Source organism: Neovison vison, chromosome 6, assembly GCF_020171115.1.
Source record: "Neovison vison isolate M4711 chromosome 6, ASM_NN_V1, whole genome shotgun sequence".
In the NCBI taxonomy this organism is placed as follows: Eukaryota; Metazoa; Chordata; class Mammalia; order Carnivora; family Mustelidae; genus Neogale; species Neogale vison.
This window is the reverse complement of record NC_058096.1, coordinates 165,157,342-165,170,815: the sequence shown is the minus strand read 5'-3', so window position 1 is coordinate 165,170,815 and position 13,474 is coordinate 165,157,342. Positions and strand designations below refer to the sequence as shown.

Sequence of the window (13,474 nt, the reverse complement as noted above, 5' to 3'; positions counted from 1 at the left end):
CTCAGCTCAAAGTGGCTTCAGCAAAACAAGGAATTTATTGACTCAAGAAACTGAAAACCTCAGGCCTATTTTGATCTTAGTGTTTGAACAACATGATCAGGAGTATCACAATCTCTTTCTGAGTTGGTCACGTTTTTTGTAAACCCTCTACCAAGTGGTGGCAAATGTGACTTGTCCCAATCCTACATTCTTACCAACAAAAAGAGAACTTTCTTTCTTGACAATAGATGTTCCCAAATTGCATCTCATCAGCCTAGCTGAAGTCACATGTCCACCCTTGAACCCATCGCCATGGGAATGGAGGAGAATAGAACATTCTGATTGTCTAAGCCTATGTAATTTGCTCCCATCTGGACACTTGGAGGGAGAGACAACCCTACCTCTACCACAAAAACTGAGAGTAGAGAGCTTGTGATTCTCTACAGGAAAATCAAGATGCTGTGCCCAAGTAGAAAGGAAAATCCATCCAAAACAGGAAAAAACAAGAGAACACAATCCAACATATGGGTCATTCCTCTCATATGACACACTGTATTTTGTTTAATCATCAAGATCTTAATTGTATCCTGTCTTTACTGCTGCCAGACTGGTAACTTGTTTAGGGCAGAGAATGCTGGACTCTTCTGTGTCACTCATTGCCTAACAGTTTCTTCTCAGAGGAAATAATCAGTGGATGGGGGGATCAGACTAAACCAGACCAGACCAGATCAGATTAGACCAGACCAGACCAGATTAGAATAGAGCAAACTGGAGTCAATAGAACAGACCAAACTAGAACAGACCAGGGCGCCTGGGTGGCTCAGTGGGTTAAGCTGCTGCCTTCGGCTCAGGTCATGATCTCAGGGTCCTGGGATCGAGTCCCGCATCGGGCTCTCTGCTCAGCAGGGAGCTTGCTTCCCTCTCTCTCTCTCTCTCTGCCTGCCTCTCCATCTACTTGTGATTTCTCTCTGTCAAATAAATAAATAAAATCTTTAAAAAAAAAAAAAAAAACTAGAACAGACCAGACCAGACCAAACTAGAACAGGCCAGACCAGACCAGAGACGATAGACCAGATCAGACCAGACCACACTAGACCAAACCAGACCAGACCAGACTAGATCAGACCAGATCAGACTAGAATTCCTCCACTCACCAGCCCTTAGTGCCTGTGCTAGGATGCAGGATCCCAGGACCAGAATGGATCCTGAAAACAGATACTCAAGAGGTTAGAGGTAGTCCAACGGTCATAGGGGGATCCAACTCTAGTATTTTTTTATTTGGCCCACATAAGGCTGTTGTCCTCCTCCTCATCACTGAACTACTGTTAATATTGAAAAATTAGATACTACCCAGAAGTCTAGATTTCCAACTTCTCAATAGAAAGGAAGCCCTGCCAGAACTGAGCCCACATTACCCTGTGACAAGCATGGACCTCAGCTGCCCCTTGGATGGGCCGCAGTCTCCATTTCACTGCTCCTGGCTGTTTTGAAGTGTCAGACTTTGCTCTGTATTCCCTGCCCCCAGTGGGCCTGTGAGATGGTGCTTCCTATTGAAATCAGAAGAAGAATGAGAGTCGTGGCACTCCACTTTCGTCTTTCCCACTGTGATGTACAGACCAATGCACATGGAACGTAGGAGTAAAGAGCAAAAGTGTGAACGGCAGCAAGTGTGAGCCCAGAATCCAGGCCAAGACCCCAAGAAAAGGCTCAGGGACCAGGCAAGCCCGAGGCCCTAGACTTCTCTTGCCCCTGCCCAGAAGGGCCTCAGGAATGAATGCCTTCACCCCCCTCAAAGATGCAAGGCCAAGGTCATGCCCACATGTATGCCCGCATGTCCAATCCCTTCACTGCTCAGAAATGCTGATTCTCTGCTTCTCACAGAGCAAGACCAGGAGCTGGGGAGTGTCGGACAAAATGGGGCTCTCAACTGGCCAGCCCACTCCTTGCAGAAATGACTGTGGTTGGCAGCTGTCAGTTCATCACATGCCCCTCACCAGTCCTCCCACGGAGCCAACCTCATTCTCTCTCACAAATGGCACCTGCTTGCTCACCAAGAGGGGTGAGGGGTCCCCTCCTTGCAGAGGCACAGGACCCCTCCTCCCCTTCCTGACGGCGGTCAGTTGCTACAAATGCAGTGGAGACATTTCTGTCATGAAACGGTGTCAAGGACCCTAGCAACCAAAGCCCCTTCCCAGGACCCGCTGACAACCATCCCTGTTGCTTACATTCAAGAACGGTCACCTTGCCCCATGGCCTTTGGTGTCACAAGCTCCAGTCACCAGAAGCACCTCTCATTCTTTCTATCTCTTCTTTCCAACTTTGTTGGTGACAGCATCCCAGAGGGCAGGCGCCACCGTGTGTGCCCAGCAGGTGTCAGGTGGGTGCAAGGCTGGGGGGTGGGGGGGGCATCGGCAGACATTACTGGCCCTCTGGCCCCCACTGGACAAAGGGGGCCCTTGGTTCTCCTTCCTGCTTTCGCTCTCTGCCATTCTTCTAAGGCTGTGTGATAATAAGCACTAATTATTCTGAGGCTATAGGATTCTGGGTTCTAAGAGGCTGGGATCCAGTGCTGCCTTTGATCGCGGCTTTCTCTCTGGGTTTCCTCAGGCAGCGCCCATCCCCCTCCCAACAGGTACATACATTTGCATACAATTGGGCTGCTTTACAACCTGGGCTCAAGCTGCTACAACCAGCATTCTGCTGAAGGGAGCTATTCCTTTTTCTTAAAGGAGCAAGGCAGATTTCTTTCTAATGAATTATCAGGACGCCTTTGGGTGTTTGTGTTTGCAGAAGGACAGAACAGTCACTCTTCCCGCCCCCCACTACCCCCCCCCCGACGCCCAGGGGCATGAAGCAGCTGTGAAAGTGACCAAGAATCTGGGCCACTCCTGATCTTTTGTTTCTAAACTGCCCTGTCAAGAGAATGAGGTACCCTGCCAACCCTGGGGTCCCTCCTGGGGTTCCTCCTGGAGTGGGACCTGGGGCTGGGCAGGCAAGCTCAGACCAGCTCCGGCCTCAGGACTGGAGCCGGCTTTGCAGACCAAGGGGACCCCTTCCCACCCCATTGCAAAGCTCAGCCCTGGGCCACCGCCTGGACTGAAGGACCAGAAGAACAAATTTCCAACTGGCCTCTAGAGCCCCAGAAATAGGGATGCCTCCTAAGACACGGGGCCAGGCCTGACCCTTATCTGTGCAGACCAGAGATTGGGGGGAGGGTGGCCTGCTTGTGTGGCAGGGATATTGCTGTCCCAGGTCTTGAATCCTACCTGCCACCCCACACCATTCCCCTTACTAGGGCTCCCCAAACTTCTGTCCCCGCAGCTACTAGTATTAGGATGCATGCCAGGACCGACTGCCTCTGTCCATTCCCTTTGCTCTTTTTTTTTTTTTTCCCAATTTATTTATTTTCAGAAAAACAGTATTCATTATTTTTTCACCACACCCAGTGCTCCATGCAAGCTGTGCCCTCTATAATACCCACCACCTGGTACCCCAACCTCCCACCCCCCCGCCACTTCAAACCCCTCAGACTGTTTTTCAGAGTCCATAGTCTCTCATGGTTCACCTCCCCTTCCAATTTACCCAAATTCCCTACTACTCCCTTTGCTCTTATTCTTGTTCTTGTGTACTGACCACAACTCCATCCAACCAAAGAGCCAGGCTTCTGAGCCCTTACCTAGCCCTGTGCGTGTACTTCCTGGTAAAATTCCATTGTAGAAAAACCCTGCCACGTCAGCCTCATCAGAACCCTCCCTCACTCCCCCAGCCCCCAGATCTGATCTGGTTCCTCTTCCAGAACCCTCTGCTAGGCTCTGTCTGCCCCCCACCCCCAGGGGTGCCAGACTTCAGCAAGAATCCCCATTTCTCCTGATGCTTCCTTTTCCTCATTTCCCATCTGAGGACCAGCCCCGCCCCCTGGCTGCAAATCCCCACTGGCCTGCACTCTCACACCTATCTCCTTGCTCCTGAGTGACGTCTGCCTTCCCATCTTGTACAAGTGGTATCACACATTTCTGCTTTAACATGACTTCAATACCCCCAAGGAACAATAGCCCTGAGATCCTACTGGGCATGTGGGCCTGGACTGCTAAAATCTAAGAGCAGGAAGGCACTACTGTTGAAAGATATTTCGTACCCCAAACTGCCCTAGGTGTCAAGACCAGTGGGGCTGGAGGCCAGGAGCAGGGCCACCCCTCTGCGGAGAGCCTTGCCAGCATTCCCTGCCCGGCTCTGGCCTCACCCACGCACCAGCCGCAGCCCCATTCCCGTCCATCCTGACTCCTCTCAGGCTCATAACTGCTAACCCGGCCTCCTGTTTACTGCCTTCTCCCTTCCCAGCCCAACCCCCCCAGGGTGTCCTAGAAGCAAGGCTGAGGGGGTACCAAGGGATATGACTTTTAAGGGAGGGCTCTTATAAGAAAGAAAGGAAGACACAGAGGATAGGCAGGGTCACACGGCCAGACAGGATCACATGGGACACGTAGGGTCACACGGGACAGACGGGGGAAAAAAACGGGCTGTCTCAGCTGGAGCCCAGTCCCCACAGAGATCCAGGGCAGGACCACAGCACAAAGCTCTTCCTACACTTAGGGCTGGCCATAGTGGTCCAAGTCATTGGCCCAGGGGGTTGTTGAGTTGGAGGGAGTGTGACATAAACCCCAACCAGCAGCTGCCACTAGCTCCAGGGCCCTTCTCCTGAGGTGGGGGAAGGCTGCTCTGAATGATTGGCAATACCTGGTCCCCAGCACCGGCGGACCCCAAAGAGCCCCTGCCCTGACTCCCCCACTTACACAGAATCCAAATGTGACCTTGGCCTCAGGTGTCCTCCAAACACATCCCAAACTCCAGGCCTGATGTGTGGTCCATTGATCGCTGACCTCTGTGTCTGACCGAGGAAGGGCAGGTTGGGGACAAGGCTCAGACAGACAAGAGGACTCAGGACAGGCAAAGGCATGGAGCAGGCAGCTGTCACTGGGATCGCTGAGCATGTGGTGGAGTATTTGACCCCGCTGGTACCTGAGTCTGTATGTCGGCAGAAAGCAGGTGACCAAACCACGGAGGAGACAGAGATCTAGCAGAGATGTTGGTGTTGAGAATTGCTAAGGGTGGAGAGGAAAAGCCGCAGTTGGCCTGAGAATGGTCCCAGCCTTGTCCGACTTGCCCCTGGAGGAGCCCATCACAAGCAGTGTCAGACTCGGGGCTCGGTCACACACACGGAGCAACCCCCCCCAGGGGGACGTCACAATTGGCCAGGGTCTGTGGGCCGGAGACCAGCGACGCTCAGCACTGTAGGCGGCAAGGCTGCAGGCAAGATGAGACTGGTGACAACCAAAAGAAGAAAAAAATGAAAGAAAGTCAACATTTCCGTCAGGTAGTGACTGAACCAGTTGGATTTCCTGGAAAAAAAGGTACTGACCTTATACAGAGGTGTTTCTCTCAACAGTGTTCCATGTTACCGTTTGAATTCAGTTGCTAGGAAAAAGTCATAGTGATTGAATTAGTCATTAGTGTCGTTTTGGTTGCAAGCAACAAAATCCCCACTTGAACTTGCTGGGGCAAAATGTCCTTGTTAAATTGAGGACATTGAGGTAAGTGAAATCAGCAAGTCACAAAGGACACCCGCTGTGTGATTTCACTTACATGAGATCCCTTGAGTCACCTCGGGGACAGAAAGTAGAATGGGGGGCGGATGCGGGTGACAGGGGGAGTTTGTGTTTCATGGGGACAGAGTTTCAGTTTGGGGAGGATGAAGAGTTCTGGGGATGGGATGGCTGCACAACTTGAATGTCCTTGATGCCACCAAACTGGACACTAATAAATGGTTGAAATGTCCAGTTTTATCTCATGTGTCTTTTTAGCACAACTTTTTAAATTCAAGTATAAAATAATTTTTAAATATTTTTTAAAATTTAAAAAGATAGTTATTAGAAAGATCCAGGTGTCTCATAAAAAGAGGGACGGGGACACATCAGGGACCAGGGCACCCTGCCACTGGGACACCCCTGCTGATTCCCATGTGGGTGCCTCTCTGGTTGGGTTCGTGCTCCTTCACTGCAAACTGGCGTCTTCTGCAGTGTGAGATGCAGGGCCGCTGGCGGCTTCTGCTGCTCCTGTTGAGTTCCAGTTGAAAAACCTCCCAGGGCAGCTCTCTGTTCAGCCAGCCTCAGGCCAACAACCTATCAGGGTACCCACCATGCCCAGCATGGTGGGCTCATATAAAACATGGCCGCAGCTTTATAGCGGAGGGTGCTCAAGACCACAGTGACAAAACCAGTCGGCGCTCATGGAAGCAGCTGCATGGCGAGTACATAGGATTTGCATTTCTTTTGGTCTTGCTCTGTGACGTACGTCCACGTATGTGTTCAGCATGAAGGATGTGTCTGTTCAATGCTGCTAGAGCTGCCCCTTACCCGCCCATGGGAACCCCGCCCAGCACTGAGGGTCATGTGAGGAGTGCTGGTGCCTCAGTGAGCAGGGATGACATGGCACAAGCCACGGTCTCCCTCCCTATTCTCTCATCTCCAGAGTCGTAAAGACAGTCAGCCATGGGTGTCAGCTCACCTTCCCCCAGGGAGGACAGCAGGGTATCTGGGGGGCTCATGAGATCAGGGAGACATCCCCCAGCACAGTGCCTGGCTCCACTAAGTGTTGGACCTCTACCCTGTAGTTAAGTCATGACTGGTGTGGTCATTTGTGTCACCACAGCCAGCTCCCCACTAGAACACGAGCCCTGGATCTGTCTAGTTTATCTCTGTATCCTACTGCCTCTAGGAGCTTACTGTTACTTATAACTGCCAGACGTTAAAATGTTTCTTCCCCCCCTCCCCCTCTACTCAGGATTTTTTATCACCAACACAGTCCCTTTCTCAAGTGAAGGGCGCTCCAGCACAAATCCAGCCTGCCGACCCTCTTCAAGTCCTATAGAAATGTGAACAAGTTGCCAATGTGTAAAAATGTGAGGTCTTTGTTTAAAAATTGGAATCGTCGATTTCTTTTGAAATAGCCAAAGATTTATGCCCTCTCCCCATGGCGTGGCAACAGTTGCCTGGAAACAGCAGGGGTTTCCCCGTTAAGTCAAGTGTTTACTAGTCTCCACTATTCCCTATAGTCTCCCCCACCCATGTCCTTTGTCTGTGCCACCTACTGGCCCCTGCAGGCAACTGAGTTTTTAAGTCCTGAATTCAGGCGTCATCCACTATTAAACCCAGTGTGTGCGTACGTGTGTGTGTTGGAGGGGGGGTAGGTGAAGGATTCACACATCAAGCTGTTATCCCCACTGAGCCCCAGTGTATTGAATTTGTGATTTCATTTTGCAATTTAGCTCTCATCTGAGAAGGGCAGGTGGGCTGGTGGGTGAGAGAAAACAAAACTGGGGGCTGGAGGGGCTGGCATAAGACAGGGGCTTGTTTCGGTGACCCTGATAAAGGGTATGACATCTTCGTCCTTGACTGCTCCTGACCCCCTACCTTCCAGTATGGGCCTGATGTTCTCCCAAGTGGCAAAGGCCCCTGATCTCATCTCCTGTAGGGCGATCCTCTGCCCCGCAATTACCCTATCTGTTTCCTGCATTCTCTTTCCCCAGCGCCCGTAGCTCTGAGCAGGTAGCTTCCCCTCTCTGGCCTCAGTTTCCCATCTATAGCATGAAAGGCATGACCTAGCTGGATCCTAGGGTGAGCCATTGATCTCAAAATCGTCCCCAGGCACAGGAAGACTTCAGGGAGAAACGACTTAACCAGCACATTTAAAATCTGTGGTTCGGGAGAGCCGGAAACAGGAGCAGATGGCTCTTCCCTCAGCGATTCTCTGCCCCCGCCCCAGGATTCCCGGCCCTGGGTTCTGACACACCAGGGGGCCTCCAATTATCTCCAGAGAGTTTGCAAAATTGGAAGAGGAGAATTCCCAGCGCAATAGGACTTCTAATTCACTCTGATTATAAAACACACACGTCTGCCCCTCCTTTGTGGGTGTGCTGGGGTCTTGGCTGAGGTGGTCTGCCTGCCTCGGGCCCACCCAGGAGGATGGGGAGTCAGGGGCATGGGAGCAACCCTGCCTTCTCGTCTCAGACTTGCGCAGGCCTGGCCCTGGGATGCCAGAGTCTTCCTTGAGTGCCACAGCCGTACCCCACATCTAAGGGATTCTTGGATCGTATGGGAGTCAAAGTCATCTGCTCAGCCAGCCCCTGTCCCCAGAGTGCTTTCAATACTCTTAGGAGACAGTCACTCGAGTTACCTGCCTCATTATCTGCCTTCATAAGGTGTCTGCATTATCTCTACAACCCCAGTGTCCAGAGTGGATTCTGTTGAATAGCCCCACAGAGACTTGAGAGCTGGTCCTGGATGCTCTTCAGGGTCTCCACAGGCCTCTTCCAGACTCTACCCAGTCTCCCCGCAGCTAGGGTCCTGGCTCAAATGGCCATCTGCCACCTGCTTTGCACAGGCTTGGCCCTGTACCCATCCCCTCTCACCAGGTGATGCTAATTCCCTACACCTGCTCAGTCACTGGTCAAACCCATATCCCCTACTGCCAATGGCCTCCTCTCAGTTCCCAGAATCCAGATGGCAGCTGAGGAGCTGCCCTGATGGGAGGGCGGAGTCAGGAGGACCAGTGACTATGCACTCAGGAATGGGGAACCACGATGAGACAAAGACTACATGGCAAGGCTGGAACCCCAGCAAAGCAGCCAAAGACAGAGCAGCACCAACTTGATGCCAGCTGTGGACACCTGCTCTGGGGGCCCACTCTCAGGGCTCATGGCCCAGGTGGAACTGACCCAGCCCAGTTCCTGACCCATGCCTGTTCAGTCAGACCATTTCATACCCCTGCCCTCAGTGACCAGTGGAGCATTTTCACACTTAGCTCACTGGGAACCCTCTATAGGACTCTAATGGTAGCTATTGGGAATGAGACACCGTTTTTCTTTTGGAAGACTACTATCACCGTGAAGTTACCAGTCATTCCCTTGGCTACTACATGGGGAAAGCCTGCCTGAGAATGAATCTGGCCCAGAAGAAAGCAGAGCCAAGAAGCGGAGAGGCATGATTTGAACACCTGGATCCAGCCATGCCTGAAGCCAAAATCATCCTGGACTTTCAGTTACACGAGCCAATAAGTTTTCATTTTTGTTAGCACTAGTTTAAATTTTCTCTCACTGTCCAACCAGCCTTGAAAAAAATACAGGTTTTATTCCAGAAAGTGATCAGTAGGTAAATGCAAATCAAAACTATGTAGAATAGTGATGAACATAGAAATAATGTATGACCCAGCAATTCTGTTCCCTAGAGCAGTCAGATTCCTAGAGACAGAAAGTAGAAGGATGGTTGCCTGGGGCTGGGGGAAGGGAATGAGGAGTTCATGTTTATGGGCACTGAGTTTCAATTTTGCAAGATGAAAAAAGTTCTGGAATTGGTTACACAACGGTGTGAGTGTACTTAACTATATCCACTTAAAAATGGTTAAGATGGTAATTTTATGCTATGTAAATTTTATCACAATTTAAAATTTTGGAAAAAAACAATAATTAGACAGTGTATCTTTCTTTAGATAAACCTAAGGACAAAAGAACTACATAAGATAAAATAAAAATAATATAAACAAATTAACAGTAAAAAAAAATTACCCACCATGGGGCTGCAACTCCCATCCTTTATTGAAAGAAGGCTGCTGGAGGGAGGCAGGTACACAGAATCAATAAACCTCCACGCTGGTAGGCTCTTCTGACACAGGAGAGGGACCTCAGGCAGAGGAGCAGAAAGACGCAGGCACTGCAGGGGGTAAGCAGTCAGTGTGCACGTGTGCCGCACTAGGCACCCCCAGCCCCAGGTCCACGCCGATGGTGGGACAAGGACAGGAACTGGGTCCACACCTGGCACTGTGCTCTCTCAGGCATTTTCAAGAAGCCACTGCTCAGGTGAGGAACCATGCTCAGAGAGGCTGAATGACTTTCCCAAGGTCACACAGTCAGGAAGTCATAGGCTCAGGGTCTGATCTCAGCCTCCATGCTGTGCTGCCCCAATGGATAAAGGTTCTGGTTTGGGGAGGAAGGACCAGGGATACCCAATCAGCTTGGGTCTCACGTTGTTTTGTCTACAGCCTCGTGGCACAGCCACGGAGATAGCCCCACACTGCCCAGCATGTCACACAGACATGCTGACCAGGAAAAGGAGCTGGAGGGTGGATACAAGGTGCGTTGCCAGAAAGGGCAGCTCCGGAACTCATTTGTTCCCTTCACAACCAATGGATCAGAAAATAACAACTAGCAACCATGGTCTAAATTGCCACCCTCCGTGAAAGCACAGATCCCCCCACACACCCCCCGGGGAGGGTCAGCTGGCCATCCCATGGCGGCTCTGCTTACCAGGCTGACGGGGCTTCTCCAAGCAGCAGCGCTCTGTTCTTAATTAAAGCGTGCCAAGCTTGGGGTGTGGCCAGGAAGGTCAGTGCCTCTGAGGTTCTCAGGCAGGCTGCAATTAAATCTCTCCTGCTATCTCTCAAGGCTCTTTGAGACAAAGAGAGACACACAGTAGCCCTAGGAGGTAACCGTTCCTCCCACTGTCCCAGGCAGTGGCAAGGGACAGGGAGGGGAAGGCTCAGTGTCACCCACTCCCACCCACGGAAGGGTTGAGCTGTTGTGCCCCAGCCCCCAAGGGAACAGAAAGGCCAACCCCCATCCTAGCACTCGGGGGAGCAAAGGTCTTAGGGTCCAGCAGGAGTTCAGACTGCCTTAACCCGAAGCCCAAGCCAAGTGCTCACCCTCAGAGCTGGGGTGGCAAGTGGCTGTCCTAGAATGAATACTCGGGTCCACAGGGTTGGGCTGGAGGGGACCCACTTTCCTCAGCCCCAGCCTCCGATATTCAGGGTGGGTGGCGACCATAGTGCTGGGCGGGGTTCCTTGGGTCAGAGGCCATGCTTGGAGAGCCTGGACCTCCATCCGCTGCCCCCTTAACCTTGCGGGAGCAGGTGCACTGAGGCTTCACTCACTGCCCTCCACCCCGACACACTGGCCAACCTCAGGCCCCTGTTGCAGCTAAAAACATAGTGTAGTCCTCCTCATCCTGAAATGAGACAAGATTTCATTTCTTCATTTAGTTCTAGGGGAAAAAAAAAAAAAAACAGTCCTTGAGGACACATTTCTTTTTAGTTCATTATACACACATACACACACACACAAAACACAACACACATTGGCCTCAGGGCCCTTGCATATGCCATTCACTCTGCCTGGAGCTCCTTCCCCTGACACTTTGCCTCAGATCTCTGGTAAAATGTTACCTCCTTTAGAAAATCTTCTGTGACCGTCCTTCCCCAAGACAAGTTCCAATAGTACCAGGCATCAATCCTTCCAGTACTTAATAATAACAGTGAACATTTTTTAGGCATCGACAGCTTCTCAGACACGTTCCTTACAGGGACCATCTAACTAATTAACTCCTCGCCATGAATATTAGGGTAGCAGATTGTGTCTTCCAATGGTGGTCACACCAACATCCTCTGTCTTACAACATGACATTGATATGCAAAGGTCAAACAAAGGAATACAATACAAGTGACTCTTTGTGTCTTCCAAAGCTGGGTCCTAAAAGGCAATGTGGCTTATGTGGCTTCTGCCTGGCACTCTCTCTCTCCCTGGGACACTCATCCTTGGAACCCGGCCCCCTTATCACCAGGAAGCCCACGCCATATGGAGGAGGAGAAGAGATAGGAAGGCATTCTGGCTGAAAGCCCCAGCGAGGCCAGCTCCGTGCATCCAGTGGGTTCTTACAAATTATTTTGGCTCAGATAGCGGACACTGTGCCCCCAGAGAGCACATACTTACTTTGGGAGCCAGTGACTGACAGGGACCAAGTTGGGAGAATGAGCAAAATGGCAAAAGGGTGCCTAGAATAGGGAGGGGCTGGACCTGCCCAAGGGACGCTGGGTCTCAGCAGAGGTTTCCCAGGTACAGAAAGGGACAGGATCCGAGTCCTGGCCATGGAGAAGGTACAGTGTGAGGAGTGGAGAAGGAGGAAGAGGTTGCAGGAGAGGTGAATGGGCTCGACTGCCTAACTTTTATCCCGAGGAGGCTGGGATCTGCCAGGGGTTGATGCAAGATCTTTCTCAGAGATGATCCGAGGCCGTCGTGATGAAGAAGGCTGACGGTGAGACTTTTTTTGGGATATAACATTTTTAACAGGGATCAAACTCTCAAGTCAAAGAAATGAAACACTAATTGCAGAAAGTCAAGCATCCCATTGAGGAGCTTCTGGGTGGGGAGTTCTGCCAAGAATCCTAGAAAGTACATAGTATGCCAATTTGCGCACAGTGCCCCTCAGTCATGTCTGCAGACTCCTTAGCACTGCTCCTCTTGAGAGGGGGGCCCTGGGTCCCCACTCTGGATGGGCTTGGGACCAGCTCAACCAATAGAGTGCAGGAACGGTGGGGTAGCGTGGCTTCTGAGTAGCAGTCAGGGGAGGCTTGGAGCTCTGGCTTTAGGAGCCTCAAAGCTCTATGGAAAGGTCTGCGTCCCTGAGGCCACCACATGGTGAGGGACTCCAAGGTCCATGAAGCAGCCCCACAGGCAGCCCTGGCCCACAAGTGTTCCCCACCAAGACATGTGTAGGAAGAAGCCTCCAGATGAGTACCTCCAGGTTCAAACTTTCCAGCTGAGGCCAGACATCATGGAGCACCTGTCTTGTGCATCCTTCCTGTGGTCAGATCCAGACTCTGGAAGCAGAATAAGATAGATTTACACCCTGACCTTTGGGGTGGTAGGTTATGCAGAAATAGCAACCCAAAAAGGAACAGAACTGTTCTCAATCAGATACTAGAGCTGCCTGAGAAGAGATGACAGGACACTAACCCCAGTCCCCCGCCCTGCAACTCTGACCTTCTTCCTATGGTACTGACCCTCCCTGGGGAGGGGTACAGAGCTGGGCTGACTTGTGCCTGGGGGCAGAGGAGAGGAAGCTATTAGCATTTTCCCTCTTCCTCTTGGGGGCCTCAAGGGGACCAGACCTGCCAGGGATCTCTGCGAGCATCACCTTGACAGGAGTACCGCGAGCTACGCGCCCCAGCGGATGGGACCAAACTTAGCCTGCTGTGGCATTTTGTCCAAGTCTTCTGGGAGCTCCTGTGGTGGTGTCTGCATGGACAGTCACTGGCCCCATTTCACAGATGAGAAAGCTGAGGCTCAGAGAGGGATGGAACATGCCCAAGGTCACTTGGCTGGATGTGGAGGGGCTGAGTCAGAGCCCTGGTCCCACCTCTACTGGCCTCAGTCTCCAGTGGCACGATTGTTGCCATTGGAAGAGGAGCTGCCTATGCCTGTGACCCTTCCCAGCCAACTTCGTTGCTCACTCCCTACCCGCAGACCCTCCTCCCTTCCTTCCTTTCCCCACCACCCCAAATTCATTGCCTTCACATCTGCCACTCCTGCTGCCTCGAGCTCACCCTCTCACCTCTCAAGCACATCTTCCAAGACTCTCCCCTGTCCAGGGAGCCTTCTTGGTCTGCAGGCTGG

At 51.7% G+C, this 13,474-nt stretch overlaps 1 long non-coding RNA gene across 1 annotated transcript; it reads right to left on the bottom strand.

The window, feature by feature from the left end:
* Positions 1 to 4,770: 4,770 nt before the first annotated feature.
* Positions 4,771 to 9,635, bottom strand: LOC122910598. The gene is made up of 3 exons (XR_006385249.1): positions 9,600 to 9,635; positions 5,396 to 5,451; positions 4,771 to 5,297 (listed from the first exon to the last, which is right to left on the bottom strand). It is a non-coding gene; the product is annotated as an uncharacterized LOC122910598 (long non-coding RNA).
* Positions 9,636 to 13,474: the final 3,839 nt, after the last annotated feature.